The sequence below is a fragment of the Podarcis liolepis genome (assembly GCF_965112155.1).
Source record: "Podarcis liolepis genome assembly, chromosome: 4".
Taxonomy (NCBI): domain Eukaryota; kingdom Metazoa; phylum Chordata; class Lepidosauria; order Squamata; family Lacertidae; genus Podarcis; species Podarcis liolepis.
The window spans coordinates 24,887,975-24,907,887 of record NC_139558.1 but is presented as its reverse complement, the minus strand read 5'-3'; the positions used below and the strand labels follow the sequence as shown (position 1 = coordinate 24,907,887).

Here is a 19,913-nt window from a genome sequence, read left to right as displayed (position 1 = left end):
ACAGCCCCATATTGGTAGCTTTTTGTGGCAGAATGAGGCAGTTGCCTCAGGCATCAGATGCCTGGGGGGCAAAATGTCTTGGGGTAGCCCAGACCTTATATCTACTTAACTTACACAGTATCTGAATAAGTGGAAGTCCCCCTCCCCCAATTTGTCTTAACTTCTTTCTTAAAACAAACCATACATTTAAAGCACATTTATACAACCCTGGGAGCTGTAATTTGCCCCTCACAGAGCTATAATCCCAAGCACCTTCAACAAACCACAATACCCAGGATTCTTTGGGGGCAAGTTATGCGCTTTAAATGTATGGTTACAATTTCATTGCTCTCCTTTAGTAGCACCAACTTTGGTTTACACCATTTCAGGTTAAGCTCATTTGCCTGTGCCTCCCTTGTTTCTGTAACTCTGACTCGTTCTGAACGCTGCCTGCTAAGTTTCGTTACCGAGCGTGGTTGCTATGTGAGGCAAACCGTGTCGGGTGGCTAAGGCCTCCATCTTAAATTAGGGCCTGTGTGTCACAAAATCTCTCCCCTATTTACAAGGGTTTGTTTTGTGCCAAGTCGACAACCCGCTTGCTACGAGATGCTGCGTGCACAGCAGATTTCTGGAATCCACATGACAAGCTGGAGCACACGACGTGTTTGGCACGCCATTTCTAGTCATTATAAATCAGAAGTTCATGACAAGCACAAGTTCATAAGAAAGCTGAAGCAGGTCCTTCTCCAAAGTGATACGCAACTCCACAGGGCACCCGATCAAAACCACATTTTATTTATGGGGGATAAAACATGTCCATTTTTAACCTCTGACTTATCTTGAATAGCCGTGGTCTTTCCCAAATCACCTGGTTGATCTTATGCGCAAAGCACTGGGGCATTCTTGGGATTTCGGAAAGTAGCTCACATGTCTTTCGTTGACCTCTGAAGTAATTCGGCTCGAAGCCTCAAGAACTACACTTTGCTTAGCCGAGCCATCTCCATCTTAACTCTCACCCACAAAACAGAGGAAGTCCACCCTGTCAACCTTCATAGCTGCAATTCTGACCAAGAAACGCGTCAGCAAAGCTGACCTCAGCTTGGTTTCAATGTCAGCGAGAAAGAGATTTGGCTAACTTTCTCATCCCCCAGGCTTTCTTTGGCTTTAAGCAATAAGGTTTTGGCTGGTACTTTATGTATGATGAACAGGAACGGTATTGGGGAGGTCCCTGGTGCCTTCTGGAAAAGCTGTTCTTTGCAAAGGGATGATTTCAGCATTACTGTGTTCTCTCGTTTGCTGCACAAGGTTTTTTCTTTTAATGAAGCTCAAAGGGAGTATCTTTCACAGTGATTTTTTTATCTTTATCTTGGTGGATGGCTCAAAATGGTGCAAGTTTGGGAACGTCTATAATATTTCCAAAAATTTGGCATTTTCATTGATTAACTCTTAGTACAGTGGTGCCTCGGGTTACATACGCTTCAGGTTACATACACTTCAGGTTACATACACTTCAGGTTACATACGCTTCAGGTTACAGACTCTGCTAACCCAGAAATGGGGCCTCCTCCAGCAGGAGGAGGCCCCATTAGCTAAAGTGGTGCTTCAAGTTGAGAACAGTTTCAGGTTAAGAACGGACCTCCAGAACGAATTAAGTTCTTAACCCGAGTGTCAGGGAACTGCCATCGGAGCATCAGGTGGTGGAGGGGCTCAGGGAGGAAGAAAGAGACTCAACAGCTGAAGCAGCGACCAGCAGGGGGAGGAGTGGATCTCTGAGGGAATGCGAGCAGGAGGGAGGGCTCAGGGACGCTTCCAGCGAGAACAGTGGGGAGGTATCTGAGTCTCCCATAGGGAGACCCACACCTCGCCGGAAACTGTCACGCCGTGAGTCCAGGAGACGCGTTTCCGTTAAGGAGCTCCTTTGCTGGAAACGCTTCCGCAGACAGCCACTGTCGGACTCTACTAGTGACTAGAGCAGACATGTCTGAGGAGCTCCGTCACACACGGAGGTTTGTGGGGTCGCACAAACTCTGAGGGAGCACGTTTTACGCACAAGCAGCTAATCAATCCCTAACAGCAGTCCGACAGTCTCTGTACGCTGCCTGTGCAAGAGAAAGCATCATGAGCGAACCAACCGGAACCGGAGGAGCGGGGGCTGGAGCTGGTCCAAGCTTGGAAGATAGATACCGAGTGTTGGAGGTCCAACTGGCGCTGCAGACGGCGAGGCTGGAGGAGAGAAGGGCTCAGGATGCAGACAAGAAGGGGAGAGCCACTCAGTTCCCCAGAAAGGTACCAGGATTGGTGCAGAAATTTGGGGGGGACCCCAAGGATTACCATGCCTTTAGGACAGAGATGCAATATGCCATTAATGTGCAGTTCGATGAGTTCCCTGATGAGGAATCGCGAGTTGCTTTCGTAATTGGGCATCTTGAGAAAGGGGCGAGAGACTGGGTTCGACCCCTAATGGCAACGCACAATGACGTACTAAAGGACACGATGAAGTTCTTTCGTGCAATGGATATCATGTTTTCCAGCGATATTGAGGAAGGGGTGGTGCGCAGACAGCTAATGGCTTGCAAGCAGGGAAGTCGATCTGTCCGTGAGTACTGGACTGAGTTTACCATGCTGATTCACAGACTGGGTTGGGATTTATCGGCGCCACCCATTCAGATGCTATTTGAAGAAGGTCTTTCTTCGGCGGTGAAAGACGAGCTGTCACGGAGCCCCAGGGCGGGGTCTATGGATCAGCTGACCAAATCTGCGCTGACCATAGGAGCGCGGCAGGAGGCAAGAGCCTTGGAGAGGCGGGAAGGGAGAGGGGAACGTTGGAAGGAGTTCCGCATTCCAGACATTCCTGAGCCAGCTTTCCCGCCGGCAGAGCCGATGGAAATCGGAACAGCGCGCGCGCGCGCATTTTCAAAAACCAGCGAGGGGGCTAAGAAGGAGGGAAAGGGCGCCCGGAAATGCTATCTCTGCCAACAGCCAGGCCACTTTGCCAGAGTCTGCCCCCAGAGGAAGGAATGGCAAGGGATGGTGGGAGCTGTTGAGGGGGGAGAACAGGGGGGAACGGAGCAGGTAAAAGCCAACGCCTGGTTGCCACAATCGGGGCACTGCAGCCAGGCCAAAGAGCAGTGAAAGTGCCCGTGCCAGAAGCTCCTCGACCTGCTCTAGTGATTGAAGTGTCGCTAGAGCTGCAAAATGGGCACCCCCTAAAAATAAAGGCGCTATTGGACTCAGGCAGCTCCTGCAATTTTATGAGCAAGGAGTTTGCTGCTGAACACCAGATACAGACTATCCCTTTAAGCAACCCCCTGCAGGTGACCACGATTGATGGCAGGGAGTTGTTGGGAGGAGGAGTCAGCTTGCAGACTGTCCCAATGATAATGAGGGTGGCAAGGCACACAGAACTGATAGCGTTTAATGTGGCCACCCTGGGAGGCGCTCCCATTATTTTGGGAATGAGCTGGCTAGCTCTACATGATCCGCTGGTTGGCTGGCATCAAAGAGTGGTGTCCTTTGGTTCAGCACATTGCTTAGAACACTGCAAAGGGGAAAAGGGTTCAGCAGGGGCCCAAGCCACCCTAGCAGGGACTGAAGTAATGGAGAAGGTGAAGGTACCACCACAGTATGCAGATCTCAGCGACGTGTTCAGCGAGAAGGAAGCTGACCAACTACCACCTCATAGGCCCTTTGATTGCCAGATCAATTTACTCCCTGGAGCACAGCTTCCCGTGGGCAAGTTGTATGCCATGTCAGACAGAGAAATGCAGGAGTTGCGAGGGTTTATTGACAAGAACCTGAAGAGAGGCTTCATCAGAGAGTCCAAAGCAGCAGGGGGTAGCCCAGTGTTTTTTGTGGACAAAAAAAACGCGGACAAGCCGAGACTTGTATGTGATTTTAGGAGGTTAAATGCAGTGACTGAACCAGTGGCTTTCCCTATGCCCAGGATTGATGATATTTTGACCAGGGTGAGGAAGGGAAAGATTTTTACAAAGCTGGATCTAAGGGGGGCGTACAACCTGATACGCATAAGGAAAGGGGATGAATGGAAAACCACCATGTTTACCCCTTTGGGGGCATTTGAATACCTCGTTATGCCATTTGGATTACAAGCAGGCTCAGCGTGTTTTCAATCTTTTATGAACCACGTACTGGGCCCTTTGCTCTACAAGAATTGCGTTGCTTTCCTAGATGATGTGTTGGTGTATTCGGAGAATGAGGAGCAACATGTGAGAGACGTCAGAGAAGTGTTGAGCAGACTGCAAGCCAACAGGCTGTGGGTGAAACTGGAGAAGTGTCGGTTCCATACCAAGGAGGTGGAATTCCTGGGGTACCGCCTGTCAGACAAGGGATTGGCCATGGATCCCGGCAAGGTACAGGCAGTGCTGGAATGGAAAACCCCCAAAACCAAGAAGGATGTGCAGAGGTTCCTAGGGTTTGGAAACTTTTATCGTAAGTTCACCCGCAACTTCGCCCATCTGACGGCGCCCATCACTGACTGTCTCAGCAGTAAAAAGAAGTTTGTATGGACGGCGGAGGCGGAGCGAGCGTTTGAGGAGCTGAAAAGGGCCTTCGCCTCTGAAGAACAACTTCTGCATGTGGATTTACGAAAGAAGCTAAGGGTTGAAACAGACGCATCTGACAGAGCCATAGGGGCGGTGCTTCTTCTGCAGCCGGGGAAGGAGGAGTCAGAGTGGCGACCGTGTGCCTTCTTTTCGCGAAAGCTGAACAAATCCGAGAGGAACTACACGGTGTACGACCGAGAACTTCTTGCTATTCATGAGGCGTTCCGGAGATGGAGGCATCTGCTAGTCGGTGCACAACATAAGGTGCAAGTGTGCACGGACCATAAAAATCTAGAGTACTGGAGAACTGTGCGAGTGCTCAACCAAAGGCAGTTGAGATGGGCCCAGGAGTTCTCCAAATTTAACTTTGAGATTTGTTACGTGCCAGGCCCAGAGAATGTTAGGGCGGACGCTCTCTCACGCAAACCTGAATATTTGGAGGGGGAGGGAGCACCCGAAGAAACCCATATCATTCCAGAGGACCGCTGGGTGTGTGGGGCGACTTTGGTGGGGCAAAGGGAATTGGTAGAGGGTACGGTGCATGATGCATACGCCCAGGACAAACTCAGGGGTCTCAGGAGGGAGGAAGACAAATCCGGTGGTTTTGAGGAGAGAAACGGGGCATTGTATTATAAGGGAGCGTTATATATACCTGAAGGGGAATTGAGGGAGAAGGTACTCAAGCAGCTGCACGATAGCCCCACAGCAGGGCATTTTGGGCAACACAAGACCATGTAGCTGGTTACCAGGGAATTTTGGTGGCCCAAGGTCAGGGAAGATGTGCGGGAGTATGTGAGAGGGTGTGAACAATGCCAAAGAGCCAAGGGGGAGAGGCGGGCGCCGGCTGGTTTATTAGAACCACTGCCCACACCTGAAAGACCGTGGGAAGCAGTGGCAATAGATTTCATGACTGATCTGCCAAGGTCTAGAGGGAAAACAGCCATCATGGTTGTAGTAGACCTGTTAACTAAAATGGCCCACTTTATAGCCTGCTCACATGCGGTCACAGCAGAAGAAACAGCCAAATTGTTTGTAGAGAATGTGTTTCGGTTGCATGGCGCCCCCTTGAGGGTGGTTTCAGACCGAGGGAAACAATTTACTTCCAGGTTCTGGAGGAAGCTCATGAGCTTACTGCATGTAGAGGTTAATTTTTCAACGGCCCGTCATCCAGAAACCAACGGGCAGGCGGAAAGAGCAAATGGGGTTCTCCAACAATATTTGAGGTGTTATGTTAATGACAGAGAGAATGATTGGGTGGAGAAGCTGGCGTTGGCAGAATTTGCCTACAACAATGCAGAGAACGTGTCCACGGGGATGAGCCCCTTTTTGGCTAATCACGGGTGCCATCCCAGAGCCTTCCCAGGGGGGGAGGGGGAGAACTGGAGCGTTCCAGCTGCAGAACAGTTCGTTGAAGAAATGGAAGCGATCCATCGCCAGCTCCAACTCAACTTAAACAGGGCTAAGGAGGAATATAAGAGGCAGGCAGACAAAAACAGAAGGGAAGGTGAAAGCATCAGGGTGGGGGACCAGGTGTGGCTGTCAACCCAAGGGTTGCCGTTCAAAGGAGGTTGTAAGAAATTAAGACCCAAAAGGCTGGGTCCGTTTGAAGTCATGCAGCAGGTCAATCCAGTGGCTTTCAGGCTCCGGTTACCGAACCACATGAAGCTGCACCCAGTTTTTCACAGGTCGTTGCTGTCACCGTATAGAGGAGACAGTGAAGGGAGGGTCACTAGGGGACCAGCAATGGAGGAGAAGGAACACAGCTACCATGTAGCGGAGATCCTCGATTCCAGGTGGAAGGGAGATCAAGTAGAGTATTTGGTAATGTGGGAAGGGGAACCGGAGTCGGAAAACACCTGGGTTAGGGCAGAGGATGTCAATGACGAAGTTTTAATAGAGACTTTTCATCAGAGGTTCCCACGTAAACCTCAGCCTGTAGCGAGGTTCCGAAGGGAATACTTTGCCACCACCGACGAGGAAGAGGAGTTGGAGGGGTTCCCAGATTCTGAAGAGGAAGAGGATTCAGCGAGCCAGGACGACGATCGATGGAGGGAATTGTTCGAGACGTCGGAAGATGAGGAAGATTCTTTTCGGGGTTTTAGCCCTTCACCTCCCAGGGGAGAGGAAATGGGAGGGGGTGAGGGGGGCCCTGGAGGGGAGGTGGATGTCAGGGAACTGCCATCGGAGCATCAGGTGGTGGAGGGGCTCAGGGAGGAAGAAAGAGACTCAACAGCTGAAGCAGCGACCAGCAGGGGGAGGAGTGGATCTCTGAGGGAATGCGAGCAGGAGGGAGGGCTCAGGGACGCTTCCAGCGAGAACAGTGGGGAGGTATCTGAGTCTCCCATAGGGAGACCCACACCTCGCCGGAAACTGTCACGCCGTGAGTCCAGGAGACGCGTTTCCGTTAAGGAGCTCCTTTGCTGGAAACGCTTCCGCAGACAGCCACTGTCGGACTCTACTAGTGACTAGAGCAGACATGTCTGAGGAGCTCCGTCACACACGGAGGTTTGTGGGGTCGCACAAACTCTGAGGGAGCACGTTTTACGCACAAGCAGCTAATCAATCCCTAACACCGAGGTACCACTGTACCATATTTTCAAATATCACACAATATTTTTTGCATCTTTTTATTTGTTTGCAAATTACTGTGTTGAACAGGCATCTCTCTCTATTTCTTTTAAACTTATTCTTCCTCCAGACACTTCAGGACAGTGTAGTTGGGTATGTTTGCATTAATCTGTGCTATCCTCAAGAAGATGTGAAAGGTAGATTGGCCTTAGAGGTTATGCTCACCTACTAAAATTCCTGGTTGAGTAGGAGAGTTTGAACCTGGATCTCCTTAATCCAAGCCTAACACTGTATTTAAATTCACTTAGCACATTTCTATCCTCCAGCAATGCTCTCAACAGTGAACATATCCTCTTGCACAGCACTGGCTTTTATAGGCTTAGTGCTGGCGCATGGATAATTTCCGGAACAGCTCCATACATTATGATTGCCGCAGGAATACTCCGATTGGGCTGGGTTTCCCAGACCCATGTGCAAGGAAGTTTAATGACACAGGGACACATGGGCTCTACATCTATGCTTTACTGTTGAGCCACAACAAACATGAAATGTAGGGATGGTGAGCTAGTGGCCCTTCAAGTGTTTTTGGACTACAACTCCCATCAGCCTTGGGCAGCATGGCCAGAGTTAAAGGCTGATAGGAGCTGTAGTACAGAATCTGGAGAGCAACAGATTTCCTACCCCGATGTCATGTTTTGACCTCTCTCCATTTAAAATGGAAAGCAACTTTGTATTACCACATGTCAAGTCCCTTTTCCTTCCTAGAGATAGATGCCTATGCTATACACATCCTGGAATGAGGAAACCTCTTTAACATGCCCTCCAACAAATGAAAAGAGAAATGTCTTATTCCATTATTATTATTATTATTATTATTATTACCCCACCCATTTGGCTGGGTTTCCCCAGCCACTCTGGGCGGCTTCCAACATACGTAAAAACATAATAAAACATTAAACATTTTTTTTGAAAACTTCCCCATACAAGGCTGCCTTCAGATATCTTCTAGAGGTTGTATCTCTTCGGCTCAGGGGGTCGCATAACTCCCTACCTTCCAACATTTCCCCAATGAAAATAGGGACATCCTAAAGAAAAGTAGGACATCCCAGGAGCAGATCAGAAACCGGGACGGCTTCTGTAAATCTGGGACCATCCCTGGAAAATAGGGACATTTGGAGGGTCTTCTTTAATTCTGGCAGGACATAGCAAAGTTTCCAAAGACTAGATCAGTTTACTGGCACAGCAGGGGAGAAGCACAGAATGCCACCAAGATACAGAGCGGTTTATCGTTCCTTGAGGCTACTGCTGAGAATCTTGGCAGGCTTAACCTGGTTTTAAAATTGCAAGAGCCATTACCTGTCTCCCTGACCCCCCCACCCCCCGCTAAGCAGTCCTTTCTCTCCCTCGGATAAGCCTTTTCTTTTTATAAACGACTATCATGTTGTCTCCTACCTACCTTTTAACTAAACTACACGGTCCCAAACACTGCAACCTTTCTTTGTAGGGCATTCACTTTATCCCCGTAATCTTTTAAGTTGCCCTATTCTGAAAACTTTTGCAACTCTACAAGATTCAAAACAGGTGACTCCTCTCATGAGGAGAAGAAGGAAACAGAAAATGCAGTTAGAAACCCTAAGCATAGGGATTTTTTTCCAGGGAGAACTCACAGGAACTCTAAACGCCATTCTAAGAGAACAAGGGAGGTGTTCATGGTAAGTTCTGGCACCTTTCCCCCCTAGAAAAATAGCACTGCCTAAGCGTACCAACACTTAGGGACGCGGGTGGCACTGTGGGTTAAACCACAGGGCCTAGGACTTGCCGATCAGGTCGGCGGTTCAAATCCCTGTGACGGGGTGAGCTCCCATTGCTCAGTCCCAGTTCCTGCCAACCTAGCAGTTCGAAAGCACATCAAAGTGCAAGTAGATAAATAGGTACCACTCCAGCAGGAAGGTAAATGGAGTTTCTGTGCGCTGCTCTGCTTTGCCAGAAGTGGCTTAGTCATGCTATACGCCGGCTCCCTCGGCCAATAAAGTGAGATGAGCACCACAACCCCAGCCACGACTGGACCTAATGGTCAGGGGTCCCTTTACCCTTTACCTTAAGCGTACCAAATGGGGAAGGGAAGATGATCTGTTTCTTCTTTGTCCACATCTCTTTGCATTGTCACTCATTTCCACACAAGACCAAGCCACCCATTAGAATGGAGATCTGTGATTAGATCTCACAGAGCATTTATGTTCAATAAAAAAAAACAGTTGCAGAGCTGCTCCAAATTGGATTAGAACATCAGAAGTTGAGAAGGATGGTTTTTGGGTTGTTGCTGGGGTTTTTTTGCCTGTGCCATTTTCCCAACTGTTGTTCAACGTACTAAGGGAAACTACAGGTTTCCCAGCCCCCAGTGTAACAAGCATAAGGGGATCAAGATCAGGAGAATGGCCTGTGTTAGTTTCTGTGTTTCCTGCAGTGCTGTGATTCAGACTAATCCAGGCCCTCCAAAAACTGCTTTTGAGTAAAAAATAAATAAATCCAGTGATGAATCTTGCACCAGGTAACATGCACTGTATTGACCAGCATTTGTTGTTGTTTAGTCGTTTAGTGGTGTCCGACTCTTCGTGACCCCATGGACCAGAGCACGCCAGGCACTCCTGTCTTCCACTGCCTCCTGCAGTTTGGTCAAACTCATGCTGGTCGCTTCGAGAACACTATCCAACCATCTTGTCCTCTGCCGTCCCCTTCTCCTGGTGCCCTCCATCTTTCCCTACATCAGGGTCTTTTCCAGGGAGTCTTCTCTTCTCATGAGGTGGCCAAAGTATTGGAGCCTCAGCTTCACGATCTGTCCTTCCAGTGAGCACTCAGGGCTGGTTTCCTTCAGAATGGAGAGGTTTGATCTTCTTGGAGTCCATGGGACGCTCAAGAGTCTCCTCCGGCACCATGACCGACCTATTGACCAACATATATACTGTTTAAAAGACGGCCGTAGACCCCAGACAAATGGTAAATGCTTTCCTGCATTGTAAATATGTTACTACTGAAAAGAACTGCACTTCGCCACTTCCTTACTGAAATACTCAGGGCTACCAGAAGATACTACAGGGAAATATTATACTCAACCACCAGATCACTTGCTCCTTAGACTGCAGTATTTATTTTAACAACTACTGAGAGGCTGCGATAGATGCTATGATACATGCAAGTTCTGGCACCGTCACCCCTGATTTCTTATTGTGGATCATAGCAGCGTCGCAACCAGACCTCTCCTCCTGGTTTCAGTTTCCATCAGAAGCAGCAAGCCAAAGAGTTTTCCTGTTTCTGACAGTGTGGAGAATCAGTCATGTGCATTGATCAGTCCTTTGTGACTTGGTTCCCTGGCCCAATGGTGCTGACCTCAAAATCCTTGCTAAAGCTAAGACTCGTCAGGCCCAGCTCAACAATACCTTTCCCAAAACCCTTAGTAGAAATGGCAAAATATTTCTTTTTTAAAAAAAACCCACCCCAACAAAGTCTGTGCAAGAAAAGTGTACACTACCTTTAACTTCATTGTGTTACTCATCAAATGTAACTTGTTCAAAATCATTTCTTCCCTACCCTCCAACGTTTCTCCCATGAGAAAAGGGACATCCCATTCCATAACAATAATTTATACCCCACACATCTGACTGGGTTGCCACAGCCACTCTGGGCAACTTCCAACACATATAAAAACACAATAAAACATTAATAAAACTTCCCTATACAGGATTGCTTTCAGACAGCTCAGGGGTCTGATAACTCCCTACCTTCCAACATTTATCCAATGAAAATAGAGACATCCTAAGGAAAAACTGGGCATTCTGGAATCAAATCAGAAACCGGGACGGCTTCTCTAAATCAGGGACGGCCCAGGAAAATAGGGACATTTGGAGGGTCTCTTCTTTCTACCCCAAATTCGACAGGGACTATCCTCAAACTTTTACACTGCCAAGTTTCAAATCAATCCGTTGAACCATTTTCTATAAGTTGTAGGCTGAAATGTCTTTGTTAATTGAATCCTATCACATTGTGTTGCAGTTATGGGAAGTATTGCATTTTGCTGAACTTTTCCTCTTATGCAAAAACCACAAAGAATCTTGTGGGGACCTTAAATACTAACAAATTTATTATAAGCTTTCATCAACTAGTGTTCGCTCTATCAGATGTTTGAAGTGTTATCCCAAGACACACACACATATATACTCGTGAGGTCAACTAAAGCTTATGCCTCTAACCCTCTGCAAATATGATCATTTTCAGGTTTTAAATTCAACAGCCAAATGATTGCTGTCAGATTGAGGACCAACAAAAGGGATTGTTTGAGCCATTCTGGATGCTGACTGCTTTAACGCCTTGCATTGGGTTGCTATCCTTGAGAGTATAACTCCATTGGAACCAGGGCAAGGTTTACATATTGCACTGTAAATGGGCTCCACCTTGCTAATCCTCCCCGGGTTTAAGTAGATGGTCAATGCAGTGATTGACGACTGGGGAGAGGGGAGGAGTAGTCAGCCTTATGATGTTGGGGTTGCAGAACAGGTAGACAACACTCCAGAGTTCTGCGGCTGCTGCCATAGAGTAGGAGAGAGAGATCAGCCAGGTTCTTTTGCAGAAGCTGTTTAGTCCGAGAAGGAGCAGGGGTGGGTGTTTCATTTTCCAGGCAGCTGCTAGTCATCTCTGCTAACCCCAAGAAGTGCATGAAGGCCTTGCCAGGGAAAAGGAGAAGATATCCACGAGTAGGCCTGGCTTCTTCTCTGGTAGTGATATTTTGCTTGTACAGAACAGATTTGAAGTGTTTCAGGCCCGTTGCAACTCAAACACATGCTTTTGAGAAATGCTAATAAGCATAGGAAGTTGACTGAGCTAGAGAGGCTGCTAATAGCAGACATATGGTTGACCCTGAACTGATGGTCTTATTGACTTCTACGCAAGATAGTTCCTGCCTGTGTGCATTTGCAGAACAGAACATTTGGAGTTTCTCCTGCTGTCTTTCCTAGTCACTGCCCCATAATTCCTTGTAGTGTTGTGTCCAGCATCATGCAGGTGGCGTCAGATGGACCCTCTAGGCATGCCAGGACTGAGGTGTGGAAGGGGAAGATCTCGATAACTAATTCGGGCAATTCACTCTTGCTCCTTGAACTTTCAGACTTGAGTTTTGCTGGGTGGCCTTGGGTAAACTGTTCTCTCTCAGACTAACCAGCCTCACAGGGTTTGCCATCATGAGCTCATTGCAGGAAGGGTGAGAAAGAAATGTGGTAAATAAATAAACTGCTCTTCCCATCAGTGCAACAGATGGGGAAAGCACGGCTCCAAGAGAAAAAAAATGTTTATACTAAACTTTTCTACTGGGGGGCAGGGGGCGGCGGATTCCAAAACCACCACTGCATCAGCAGGTCTGAAGAGCACCATTGATAACTATCCTCACTGAATTCATTTCAAACGTACCTTTTTACTTGCTCACTAAAACTTTCCGTTTTGCAGCTTTGTAGACTGGCTCAACAGGAATAAGCCACAGATGCTGCTGAACTCCACACCAGGTTGCAGGCAGGTGTGGGGGACTCCTTGGTCCTGAACTGTGAAGGACCAGCTATGCAGCCTGGGGGTCATTTTGGACTCACAGCTGTCCATGGAGACGCAGGTCAATTCTGTATCCAGGGTGGCTGTCTACCACCTGGTTTGCCGGCTGAGACCCAGCCCACAGACTGCCTTGCCAGAGTGGTGCATGCTCTAGTTATCTCCTGTTTGGACTACTGCACTGCGCTCTACATGGGGCAACGTTTGAAGGTGACCCAGAAACTACAACTAATCTAGAATGCGGTGACTGGGAGTGGCTGCTGGGACCATGTAATACTGGGGACTCAGCTATACAGTTGCAAATGAAACATTATAATGTGACGCTAGATATCAAATGATGAGCCTTATGGAAAATTCAAAGTATTTTTAAAAAAAATTCTTAAAAAAACCATTTTCAGAATGTTTTTCCATATGTGTGTAGATTCCACCTGGATCTGCATTGGCTCCCAGTAAATTTCTGAGCATTATTCAAAGTGTTGGTTCTGACCTTTAAAGGGTGGGCCCCACTACGAAGAAGACCCTCTGTCTGGTTCCCTGTAACCTGACTTCACTGCTGGCAGTGAGGGAACCACCAGAAGGCCCTTGGAGCTAGATCTCAGTGTCCCAGCTAAACAACGGGAGTGGAGACAGTCCTTGAGGTATACAGAGCCAAGGTATACAGAGCCAAGGCCGTTTAGGGCTTTATAAAGATCTGCACCAACACTTTGAATTGTCCTTGGAAATGTATCGGGAGCCAATGTAGATCTTTTAGGATTGGTGTTATATGGTCCTGGTGGACACTCCCAGTCACCAGTCTGGCAGCTGTGTTCTGGATTAATTGTAGTTTGAGTCACCTCAACACTGGTAGAATGTACAGTGGTACCTCAGGTTACATACATTTTAGGTTACAGACTCCGCTAACCCAGAAATAGTTCTTCAGGTTAAGAACTTTGCTTCAGGATGAGAACAGAAATTGTGCTCCGGCAGCGCAGCAGCAGCAGGAGGCCCCATTAGCTAAAGCGGTGCTTCAGGTTAAGAACAATTTCAGGTTAAGAACAGACCTCCGGAAAGAATTAAGTACTTAACCCAAGGTACCACTGTATTAGGCTCCTGGTTTGAGCACAAGAGCGGGTGCCCATAAAACAAAACTTGGCAACCAGCACAAAAGTGACATTTGGTTGAACTTGTATTCCAAAGCAATCTCCAGATGAGAAGTAGGAACACATGAAGATACCGTACATAATTATTTTCCATTTTGGTCAGGTAGAAGAGAATGGGAAATTATAAACCTTACTAGGCAAGGCAGACTTCAGTCTGCTGTCTCTCACTTGATGCCACAAAGTTTTCCTTGCAATTTCTGAGTTGGCCTCTACGGTGAAATGAAAAACCAATCCTCACTTTGTAAATATGCTATCACACTGTTTATTTGAAATGGTGCAGTGCTGCAGAGGACTCCCAAGACTGTAATTTGAGTTGCTGATCATAAACTGTCTAAGCCGTTCTTCTTTCCTGGTATTCACTTGCACTGAACCTGAAGATTAACTTACAGTCTGTTATGTGGTCAAGGATATTTAGGACAAATAGGAAGAATCGTTGATAAACTCTGGCAACCAACTTCTTTCTAAGAAAACGATGCATCTTATAAGTGGACTAGGAAAAGTATATTTATACTTGTTTAGATGTACAGCCACCATCTGCCTGTGATTTTAATATTTTTTATCTGCTGGTTAACTCTTGTAGCTTTCGTAAGAATAGTAACATATCCTGTTAGGATTGTGAAATCTGCCAATTCAACTTGAAATGGAGGTTGCTATCATATACAGTATAAGCACTGCGGGGGGCAGGAATGGTATCAACATCACCTCAGGCACCATTTTGGAGGTTTTCTTTAAAAGAAATAAAATCTCAGGATGTCCTGGTTTTTTACTTTTTGAAATATGACAGCCCTATGGCATTGCGAGAGATGTTGTGAACGAGCTTGCATTCCTGAGTTTGGGTTTATTATATATGTCAGTCTTAAACTGTACAGGCTAATCAAATTGGTGAGCATTTAAATGAACAACTGCAAAGTCCAGTTTAAAAATGTATTTATGGCTAAATTTATTTTATCTTATTTATTTAGGGCAACCCAGTCTGGTGGGTGGGGTAGTAAAACAACAACAACAATATAAATATAAATATAAATATAAATATAAATATAAATATAAATATAAATATAAATATAAATATAAATATAAATATAAATATAAATATAAATATAAATATAAATATAAATATAAATATAAATATAAATATAAATAATAACTCCCTATTTTTATCGGAGAAATGTTGGAGGTTAGTATTTCCCACCATTTTAACTACTGATTGCTTTTGTTCACTCCACTATGTTTATAAAATGTCAGAGGTTTATATGTGCAAGAACGTAACTGTTAGCTCCGTTCTATAATTTGTAACTCTGGAGGAAGGCAAACTTCAGCAGCCTTGTAATATACTATGAGACAAACCTGATACGTTGCCATAGTGGCTGCAGTGGCATCCACAGGACTTTCATACGCTAACCCTCCTGCTTTATGGGAATGTGAGGAAGCGGATCTAACCTGAGGGATCTTTACGGCTCCCTCGAGAAGGGCTTTGCACTCTGGCCTTGCAGAATTTTGCTGCATATGCAACGTGCCACAAAGCAGCATCTTATTTTTTAAAAGCGGTTCCCTGGCAAAACGCAGCTCAGGGGTGCTACGCGCCGATGTGCCGAAACGATGGAGTACTGTTCCACCGGAGCTAGGGAGCTGACAAACACGAGGGCGAGGCAACCTAACACCTTATTAGCATCATAAATTTTACGCTGCATTCCAAGAACGACCCGTCTCGTGTTTCTGGTTCATACTCTGGAAACGATCGCAGCCCTGGGAAACTCGTGGCTCGATATTATTCATGTAACGTTCCAAGTGCAAGGGGGGGGGAATTGCAATTTGGGACTGGTCTTTAAATTTGTTGCCGTTGAGCCAACAAGTTGCCGGTAAGTGACTGGAGAGGTTTTGGCCTAGAATATGCAGCCTACTCTAAGGTCAGATTTTTATTACAGTGGATATAATACGACGATATGATACATACATACCCTATTTCTGGTTTAGAAATAGGTTTAGAAACCTGCTGGAATGCAAGTTGGGCAGAAAGGAAACAGGAAGAAATGCTGCACCTGTTCACATATGTTTACCATACGGTTTAAATTAAGCTTTCTGCAGTGTGATGTGGGAGGTACTTGCAGGCTGTAGCTCAGTGGCAGAGAACATGCATTGCGTGGACAGGCAGAGTCTCCCAGATCCTGGGTGCCCCCCCCCCGTCATGTGGAATAACGACTCAAGACAACGTGCTATGGGATTAAATTGGCCACAACTTTATTATATTTCAGATGTGGGTAGACCTTGGCTCAGGCACTGGACGTTATCCCTCCCCAATCCCCAGCCAGGGACCTAGGGAACATCAGGGTTATCCAAGTGCGGAGGGGATGGGCCGGCTCTGGAGAACATATGTTCAAGCAGAGATAACCGGGAGAGCAATGACGACCTCTCAGCGTACGGTCAAAGCCTCCCCTCAGAAACCCCTTTAACGGGGAACCCTGGTATCGCCGCTGCAAAGAGGTGCCCAAGGATTCCGCCCAAGGCCTGATACCGCCAAAGTTGTGACGTTTTGCTACAGGAAAGGCAAAACCTGCCAATGCAGGGGAATTCCTTTCCAGCCCTTTAACAGCGACCTTGACGTAGCAGCGCCTGCATACCTGTGAAGAAAAGTTATCCTGCAAAATAAGACTTAACTGAGGGTGGATAGGGTGGGAGAAGCTCTGGAGCCAAGTGAGGATTCCCAGGTAAGATGCTCCCTCTATTGTGTGGGCAGGTAGTCCCTCCCCTACCTGGCCTGGTCTCCTTGGCAACGCTTCCCCCAGGTGGGATTGGACAACTGACTGAGGTAGGCGGAGACCTCCAGGTATCCCACCTGGGAGAAGGTGAAGCCAAGCCTGTGTTGATGGAGCCGCTCAAGATCCAGGGGCTGAACGCATCACACAAAGGTCGCCCCCCGTTTTATGTGGGGAGCGGTCATTGTATGCAAAAGGTCCCAGTTTTAGTCTGAAGCATCTTCAGGTAGGGCAGGGAAATACTGGAAACCTTGGAAAACCATTGCCTTCCGGTTTACACAATACTGAACTAGACAGACCAGTTCTTTTTCTTTTCTGCTACTTCAATTGATTGATTTACAGAAGGGATTTTAATGGCATAAGAGCATTCCCCAAAGTTCAATATCCATTTGTCTTTTTGCCACGTGAAATAAATAGAACTAGTAAAATCTCATCCTCTAAGGTTGTTCCATAGTTACCCACAGCACTTCCAGAGTGTCACTATTTTAACATAAAAAATTCCTTCCAGTAGCACCTTAAAGACCAACTAAGTTAGTTCTTGGTATGAGCTTTCGTGTGCATGCACACTTCTTCAGATACAGATGTATCTGAAGAAGTGTGCATGCACACGAAAGCTCATACCAAGAACTAACTTAGTTGGTCTTTAAGGTGCTACTGGAAGGAATTTTTTATTTTGACTATGGCAGACCAACACGGCTACCTATCTACTATTTTAACAAACCTACTTCCCTCCCATATTGCGGTAAGAAGAGTGGCAGGCTGCATATATGCCATACATCTGAAGCACATGACGTCCCCCAAGGAATCCTGGGAACTGTAATTTGTTGTGGGCACCGGGGATTAATACGTCTGTCTGGGCTAAACTACAGTTCTCGGGATTCTTTGAGTTTGTTTTGAACGTGTTAGCTAAATGAACAGGAAAGAGTGGGATAGAATTTATTGGCGCGAACTTCCTGTCCAGCAAATCGGAACGAGTGCTCCATAATTCCTCAGCACCATCTAATTCCGCCGCCCCCCCTAAAGAAATCAAGATGAATACTCAGTAAAGAGGATGTCTGGAAGTCATTCATTGCTGGTCTTCAACTGATGTTTCCCCTGTTCACAAAGACTGTAAGAGCATGCCAAGTATTCTCAAGGTCTGTATCTCCTTTAGCCTTCTGTATCTGCACAGTTATTATTTCTAGTTAAGCAGTGTCTCGGATCTGCTCTTTCCACAGTGCTATTGGTACCTGCTCCTCTGTCTCTGCCACCACCAGATGAGCAGCTGCCAATAAGAAAGGCATTATCTTTGCCCTGCAATCTTTATTTTCTCCACCCAATATTGATAATAGTTTTGATTCTTTTTTTTTTACCTTCTTCCATTACGTCATCACAATATGTACTTGCTACCCTGCAATCCCACTCCATGTGGAAATGTGTTTCATTCCCTCCATACACACCCCAGTAAACTTACTGTTTGATAGACTTAACCAGGCATAGGCAAACTCGGCCCTCCAGATGTTTTGGGACTACAACTCCCATCATCCCTAGCTAACAGGACCAGTGGTCAGGGATGATGGGAACTGTAGTCCCAAAACATCTGGAGGGCCTATGCCTGGACTTAACTTACTTTACATAGAATAAACAAATGCATTTCTGAAATAATTCTGTCTTGTTTTTGCCAAAACTGCCCTAAGAGATCTCTATTAATATGTCTTGGACCACTGAAAGCAATGTATTTGAATCCTCCTTGCATACCACATTAAGCTTTTCTGTTGTTTTTGTAGACTCCTGTATTTTTATTATACCAGACCTTTCATTTAACTGGAGAAGTAAAGATCTATATTGCTGGTTTGCCCACCAATCTTTTGGCAGATAAGTAGAGGCTTGGAGAGAGACCTGGCATACAGTTCAGGTAGGTTAAACATGCACACATGAAACTTAAAAAACCCAAACCCTGCCTAGGAGCATCCCTCCAGTTGTTCACAGTGCACAAACAGCTAAATTTGCATCTGCACTGCATGCATTACAAAAAATACTGAAAATATTTGGCATCCTGCTTCAGAAAGCTTTCACCTTGAAAGATACTTGGTGGGCTCTTCACTTTCTCTTTATGGATTTCTCTGCTAATGCTGTAATGAAATTACTTCTGCTTTCCCCCACTTTATCTGCCTAAACAGCTGTTAGGATAACCGGCTCACTTTCCATAAGCCTTAAATACCATATTACCCTTCTTGGCCAGATTGGAAATAATGAGATCAAAGGAACAACATATCTGAAATGCATGTTGGTTTTCATTGTTAGCTCTGCTGGTAATATTTCACCCGTGGGGCCAGTAACATCGCATGAGAATCGGAGAGGGGGAGAGTTGTCTGCTAAAGCCACCCATTCTTTCTACCTGCCGCTTCAGTGCTATTAATAGACAATTTAAACAACAGCTCTCAAGGTCTGCCAGATATAAACATTTCAGATGCTTTTTCTGTGCATTTTCAACAAAACGGGTGACTTTGTAGAATACGTTTTTACTCGGCATCCAAATCAAGAGTAAGGCTGCCAACTTTTTTTCCTTTTGGGGCTCCCAAGCCTTGCATACTTGTAACAATTCAGCAGGCACTGCTTTTCTCGATGTGGGGAACCCTCCTCCCCCTCCATGCTCAAAAAGCATGCTGCAGGCACCACAGGGCTCTTCCCCCCCCATGTGCCAGGATAAGTACAAACTAGTGAATTATGGTATGTCATGCATCCATTAAAGGTGTAGGAGCCCTTCCAGAACAAAAGTTGGCAACCCCGAACATTTTGCAGAACCATTTTCATCTAAACATTAGTCATCCCAATTTCCCACATGTTGCTGTGACATGTAAATGTTTCCAAAAGTCAAAAATAGGAAGGATCTAGTGTAGAATCCAATCTATTTATTTGCTAATGCATAGTTAATCTTGAAAGAAACAAAGACAGAGGATTGGGAAGTGCTAGTCGGAAAACATGAATCCTCCTCTTCCCCAGGCAGCTCTGCAAAGTTTAATTTGCATTTCCCCCCAGATGTTGGCTTCTGGTAAGAACCTAATTTAGCATCATGGCACGTAACAAGATGCACGGGACGTTTTCTGAAAAGCCCTCATCCATCTCTGTGAACCAGTGAAGACAAGAGTGAGTCAAAGCACCCAATATATCACAGAGTTAAAGAGCTGTCCAACGGTGATCTCCATGCTTTCAATTAGCACTGCCTCCATAGGAACTCCTAAGATGGCGCACCTTTTTAAACACAGCGACACACACAGCTGAACTCACATAAATCCTTGCATTACAGTCAGACTCATACAGCTTATTTGGCATACAAGGACCTGAGTTTTGGA

General features: G+C 46.3%; 1 protein-coding gene and 1 long non-coding RNA gene across 4 annotated transcripts in view; one reads left to right on the top strand and one right to left on the bottom strand.

Annotated features, from left to right (window-relative positions):
• Positions 1-19,913, bottom strand: part of TEX30 (testis expressed 30) — a 46,305-nt gene that overhangs the window by 18,766 nt on the left and 7,626 nt on the right. The gene's annotated exons all lie outside the window — the stretch shown is intronic.
• LOC310706061 lies at positions 16,225-19,099 on the top strand. 2 transcript variants are annotated; one of them, XR_014525618.1, is made up of 3 exons: positions 16,225-16,533; positions 18,348-18,475; positions 18,865-19,099. It is a non-coding gene; the product is annotated as an uncharacterized lncRNA (long non-coding RNA). The 2 variants fall into 2 exon arrangements; XR_014525619.1 differs by having other exon boundaries at positions 18,803-19,099.